The 7056-nt window shown below is 33.7% G+C and overlaps 1 protein-coding gene across 4 annotated transcripts in view; it reads right to left on the reverse strand.

The window, feature by feature from the left end:
- LOC145681636 (uncharacterized) overlaps positions 1-5088 on the reverse strand; it is a 421555-nt gene extending 416467 nt beyond the window's left edge. For all 4 annotated transcript variants that reach the window (XR_014130843.1, XR_014130846.1, XR_014130845.1 and 1 more), the window contains exons 1-2: positions 4951-5088; positions 2555-2700 (exon numbers count right to left, since the gene is read on the reverse strand). The gene's annotated coding sequence lies outside the window, so the exon portion shown is untranslated. The remainder of the gene's footprint in view (positions 1-2554; positions 2701-4950) is intronic.
- Between the last annotated feature and the right edge of the window lie 1968 nt (positions 5089-7056).

Below are 7056 nucleotides of genomic sequence, written 5' to 3' on the forward strand. Positions count from 1 at the left end.
AAATAAAAAAACATCCGGGACATGTATAAGGGGATCAGTGAAGAAAGGCTATCATATCAACCTTGTGCTTATATATTAAAGAAATCTGACGGTACAGTTTTCACTGATACGGAAGCATCTTAAATGGATGGAAGGATTTCTTTGCGATTTGCTTAACACGCAACCAAAAACTAGTGTGCGTGTAGAAAAGGAGATACACACTTATATTCCAGAATAGAAGTAGAAACCGCTATAAAGAAATTAAAGAAACACAAATCTCCGGGTGTAGAAGAAATTCTGGCTGAGTTAATTTTAGCTTTGGGCGAAAAATTGTGAAACAAGTTACAAAAACTCATTCTCCATATCTAGAACAGGGAAGAGTTGCCACAAGAATGGAAAAAATCAATCATTGTTCCAATTCACAAGAAAGGCGAAAAAACTGACTGTAATAGTCATCGAGGAAATTCTCTTCTGTCAACATCCTATAAAATCCTTTCAAATATTCTATTAGCAAGATTAACCCCATACGCAGATTAAATTCTTGGAGATTATCAGTGCGGATTTAAACGAAATAGATCAACTATCGACCAAATATTTACAATTCGCCAAATACTCGAAAAAAGTGGAAATACAATACCCCGGTATATGAACTATTTATTGATTTTAGAAAGACGTACGACTAGGTTAGGAGAGAAACATTATACAACGTTGTTACAGAACTTGGATTGCCGAGAAAGGTAATTAGATTAATTAAGATATGTTTAAATGAATCCCAAAGTAAAAACCAGGTAGGATAATTTTTGTCCACGCTTTTTCACGGCAAAAATGGCCTGAAACAAGGTGATGCGTTGTCGCCATTATTATTTAACTTTGATCTTGAATACGCTATAAAGAAAATCAAAGATAGCAACCAGGGCCTAGAGTTGAACGGTATTCACCAGGTATGGCATACGCTGATTATGTAAATTTAATAGGGGATCATAGGAGAACAATAGAAAGAAATGCAGAGATCTTATTAAACGCTTGGAGGGACATGGGTTTAGAAGTAAATGCAAAGAAAACTAAATATATGGAAGTGCGTCGGGACCCTAATACTGCAAATTATGGATGCGCTAAAATATTAAATAATACTTTTGTTATAGTGGATAGTTTCAAATATCTAGGATTAATGTTAACATACGAAAATCATATTCACGAAGAAATTAAATGTCGACTAAAATGTGGGAATTCGTGTTACTATTCGGTTCAAAATCTCTTATCGTCGCGAATTCTGTCGTGGAATTTGAAGTTTAAAATATACAAAACGATAATCATTCCTGTTCTTCTGTATGGTTGCGAAACATGGTCGCTTACCCTGAGGGGAGAACATAGACTGAAAGTATTTGAGAAGAAGATCCTGGGACGAATATTCGGACCCAAGAGGAACTGCAATGAAGGAAGCTTCATAACTAGGAACTACATAATTTCTACATCATTTATAAAATTCCAAAGTGTTTGTCATGGAGAAAATTAATGTCCTCGATTTTAATTTAATTATTATATATTATTATTTCTTTGTTGAATTAGAGATAATTTTAACAGAAAAAATGCGATGATATTTGAAACTTCCAAATCAATGAATAGCAGAACAAACAAATGAGAAAAGGTTTAAAGTTTTCCATATAAAAAGCATAGTGTGAAAATTTAAATTTCCATATAACTAAGCTTACAGTACAAATTTTATATTCTCCTCACAAACATATGGCTTCTTTGCCTTGTGTTCTGGCCATTCCATATAATAAACATAAGCTCCAGCAATTATTGTATAAGGAAGCAGAGGATATATAATGCGAAGCGATGTAATGCTGTATCTTAATTAATGATTGTTTGGCAATTTGTTTCTTAACTAATATCGATCATTTTGGATTATTTTTAAAAAATAATCCACTAGCAATTTTCCACATATAGAAAGTCTCTGCCCCATAAAAAGAAATTTAAAAATAGCTAGGACACGTTTTGTTTATTTTAGTAGAGAGTTAATATACTGAATCTCAATTCCTAAGGTGAACAGCTTGAAGGATTCTCAGTTTTCGTAAAAAGTCGGACCCCCTCTTCCCTTTAGTACATGTATTATAATAAAAGCAATTAGATAATATCCCAGTTGGGATTGGTGCCTAACTATACAGCAAAAGTCATTTTATTTGACTTTGCAATTTGATTGTAATCATCATGCACACATAGTTTAATTGACTTTTATGTAATAATTTATATATGACAGGTGATTCAAAAATTAATGTTTTGAATTTATAGCTCCTCAAAATACTCACAGCCTGTGAGTGAGTCTTTGGAGCAGCCGGAATAGGTTGTACGTCCTGTTGATATTATTATTGTTAAAAATATAAATATTCAAATGTACCTTAAGCTCTTGTTACAAAGTGGTGAATAAATAAATGAAAAAAATGAATATCTATTATTTTGCACCTAACTATAAGAAATTTACATTAAAGATCATAAAAAAATATTCCACGTAATGCTGGTACTAAGGAGGTTAAATAGCTATACTTAAAACTAATAACATACCATCAATGTATCTTACCTGCCGAAAGAAGATGAAAAAAGTAAATTTACAATACTCCCAGGGACACTATGATTGACAAATAGAAATATAGGCATCACAATACCTAGAACACATACTACAGAAAGTTGAATGCATAACCATGGAATAAGGAACGCAGGACATTTCTGTAATGAAAGTTAAACAATTAATTTCCCTAGGCACGTTATTTAGAAGTTTAAAAATACATGTACATATAAATTTAACATGTTTAGCAGTGTACAGGTGCAGGCCCGTATCCAGGAGTCTAGGGGGGCCGCCTCTCGTAAATTTTTGCGGACCCCGTCAAATTTTCACGGTAGGTTTGCAAATGAAGTATAATATTGTGATGAACTATACTATGATTTTATCGTGCCCCCTAACTTAAGCCGGACTTCCCCCTACATTTTTGGGCTGGCTACCGGCCTGTAAAGGTATGTGGACTTTCCTTACTAAATGTTTTTCCTACACATTTAGTCGCATAAAACATATTGTATGTACACAGACATTGATGCGTAGTTTCTAAATAGAATAAAATAATAACAAAATAATATAATACCGTTTAGAATATATATTTTAAAGAATAATTTGGTGGGTAACAACAATAGGTTTATTCTGATAGAAACGAATTTTATTTTGAAATCATAATATAATAATAGAATGCCATTTTCTTTGTCTTTGTACATATTGATACGCCCCTCTCTCGTCATCACCACTGCGATGTAGTCACGTGATCTTCTTTTGATGCATCTTTTGTCATTATCAGTGGACTTTCTTCAAAGCAGCAGAAGACGAAGAGTAGGCTAAGTATGTGACACGCAATGGAAGAAATAGAACACGTCACACTGCGTGAACGCTTACGCACTCACAAAGGTGACGTGAACGGCCCGAGTCGCCAGCTTAGGATGACAGGCTTGTGTATAGCCCGCTCCCCCCAGTTCTTTGTCACCGGAACTGGAAGAGTCACTACTACTACTACTGCTGCTACTACTACTACTACTAGTAGTACTACTACTACTGCTACTACTATTACTGCTGCTACTTATATCGAGAACAGAACCCAACCAACCTCTGCAGGGCTTCTAACCCGTTCCTACTACTACTACTACTATTGCTACTAACTACCACTACCTCTACTAATATTGCTACTTACCCTTACTATTACTCCTGCTACAACTACTACTACTACCGCTGCTACTACTACTACTACTACTTATACTAAAAGAGCTTTCTTACCGCAAGATTTACATCCTAAATTTTTATAACATGAGATTCCGATTCATTATGAACTAGAATGAATCGTTAGAATCACTATGATTCGTTAAAAATCACTGAGGGGAGTGGGTTATACTCAATCCGGATGACATCCCAAGCAAGAAAACACAAACAAACGCTTCCAGATACGGAATGGGGAGAGTCTGTACTCAAGGAATCGAACATATGAAAACGAAATTAGAATTAGATATAACAGAAAATCAAAATTATCAAAACTGTGATAAATAAACATCATTGATAAATCACAATATCTGTAATGACATATTCATACTAATAATATCAATCTACTTCTTTGCAGATGGCAGCTGAATTCCATAATTTGTCCAAAGATATCGGAGAAAATGATGCAATAGATTTTATGATCATATTATGTATAACTTTGTATGTATTTACAAATAATCGTACCTATTTATATGCTACCATGTTGTTAGATTGCTTTGTTCCATTATTGCTTATTTTGTTTGCAACTTATTGTTATTATGCGTTGATCATACATAAGTTTAATTAGCAATAGCACTTAGTAATTCCGGCTATGAGTAGTACTGTTTAAGTATCGTAGAGATATTTCATTATCCCTTTATTCATAACTTTTATCTTTATAATTATATTCATTAAACGTAATATTTTAGTTTCGTAGTACTTTTGTCGACAATATCAAAATTGCAATTAATTCTTTGACTATCTTTCCAATTATTTCTTCCATATTGTTTGTAAGTAAAACATACCTGAAATCACGCCCATTTGACCTTATTTTAATCAACAGTACACTCAAACACATCATATGGATTTCTAATAAGTATATTATTACAAGTATCTGCAGCATATCCTGGTAGAATACCAATAGGTTTCTGTTAAAACAGCAGATACTTCCAAATATTACGCCATCCGATACCACCTAGACCGATTATAGTTTTTTTTGTTTTGTTTACTGAGAATTTTGATGAAGCTTTAGAAATCAATATAAGTAGTTGATAATCGGGATATTGCAAATGAGAACCCGGGACGGGTTCACTTATTATTGCTGCATATTATTGCTTATTATTGCAAATTCCACCCTATATAAATGATGTAATTAATATCAAAGATATAAATATTTTCAGTTTAATTTTTGCATGAACACTTACTTATTCCAGTTAGATCTCTAAATTCCAAAACTAAATATTTTAAATATTTCGATAACAGTTAACCGTTCTACTTCAATATTATAAATTAAAAAAAACTGATTCTCTAAGTTTTTGTTAATCCTCGAAATATCTAGAAACCTACCTTTTTCGAAGTCTAATTTATTTTCTTCTTTTGTGCTAAAATTTTCGTGTGCAGATTTGTGCACTTTTCGCCAAAACATAGAATTTACGTTGAAATTTTAGAATATAATTAAATACATAATTTAGTCATGATTATTCTAAACAAATAAAAACATGTTGAATAATCATACTGCCATTTAGGAGTTTGTAATGCCATTATGAAACCTGGGGCATTACAATATATATATGTAGTTACAAATGTATAAAGACAAAACTATGTTATCGCCGAAAATTCACATTGAGGCGCTTGCTAGTAGAACATACGTAACTCCCTGGTTATTCCATTAGCAATCCTTGACCGTGCAATCAGCTTGTAGCGACTCGATCACGACGAATGGTAGTTGAAAGAAGTAATTAACTTTGACATAAGCGCATTGTCCCGGAAAATAAAGAATTATAACTAAGGGAAACAACAGGTCGTAAAACAACAATGGCACAAAAGAGTCCATTAACCCACAAGAGTACAAGTGTGTCTCTTTTCTACCGGATTCTAACATAAGCTAATATTAATGTCTTTTGAAGGATTTAATACGGATATTGCAAGTAAATCTAATTGTACTTTCTTTCTACAGAAGACAAACAAGTTTGTAACAAAGACCATTTTTCCCTAACCGCGTATGGAAAAATGGATTGGAAATGTCACATGTTACTTAAAATAGCAAACATTTCATGTATTGTTGCCTCTCACGGTGGCAATTTCAACTTTTACTTCAATTTATCCTTAGTTTGTACTATAGAAAAGGCAACAGGATAAAAGTGCATTTGAGAATATCCAACGCAAAAAGAGCTAAGCGCGAAATATTTTTTTTCAGGAGAGCTGAAAAAGTAATAGCGCCTTTACTGTCATGGACTGAAGTAAACTGTTGGTGCTACTGTATATGTTAGTCAAAGTACTACAAGTTCAGAGGGCATGGTTAGAAAAATCAGTTATTCAATAAGAGCCGACTTATTGCTGAAAACATTTTAGACATCGTGCATTTCGATACGAACACACCGAGAATGATATATTTGAGACTATAAATGAAACACAAAAATATATTTGACCATGTTTTATTTATGAATGCTAAACACAACAGTATATAGCGTGTAATATAATTATCTCTGTGTGTATATATACGTGCATGTGTGAATATGAAAGGGTTACATGCCATAAAACGAACACACACTATTGAAAACAATGAACTTTTGTTATAAGAATAAACAATAACATACACATTAGCATTCACTTCAGTATTATACTCTCAATTTTGTTTTGTGTTTCATATAATATCCACTTGCTCGTCGAAGAAGCTGCTTTCGAACACATTTTCACTTTCAACACAACGTACAGTCTGTACATGCAGTGCATCAAAAAGGAACTACAGCAAAGGTTCACGTGTGCAGTGATCTCCGAATCGTTTCTTCAGAAGATTTGCAACGTCAGCTTTCTTTGCAGCTGAGAATAAACTTTCCACTGATAGTGCTAGGAGGTATGTTATACTGTCAAACGCAATCCCTCGTTTAAGTGCTGACACATACTGCTTTGAACGGTCGTCAAAAGTGTACGTTGGTTTCAAAATGAAATACAACTCCAGGACGTCCTTTGCGCATTGCTTTCTTCAGGAATACACGTTTCATGTCACTAATACCTGTAATTGGTTTTAGGAAATTGCCTAACGTTTTCACATCCTGCAAATGACAGTCGACGCCTAGAACTCTCACAGACCCAATTTCACGGTATATTGCAGTGTAGCTATCAGGATTCAGAATTTCGGAATTGTTTACGAAACGACTTTTCTAACACTCCAAATATTCGGTCGTCGGAGAGATAGGAATGCCCTCGCACTGTAAAATGCATAGTAATATTCGTGAGAGAAGAGGGAGATTTTCGGATTAACCACATGATTAGGGCATGTACAACATGTGTATTTTCATTTTGACCACCAC

Source organism: Thermobia domestica, chromosome 3 (assembly GCF_964235325.1).
Source record: "Thermobia domestica chromosome 3, izTheDome1.hap1.1, whole genome shotgun sequence".
In the NCBI taxonomy this organism is placed as follows: Eukaryota; Metazoa; Arthropoda; class Insecta; order Zygentoma; family Lepismatidae; genus Thermobia; species Thermobia domestica.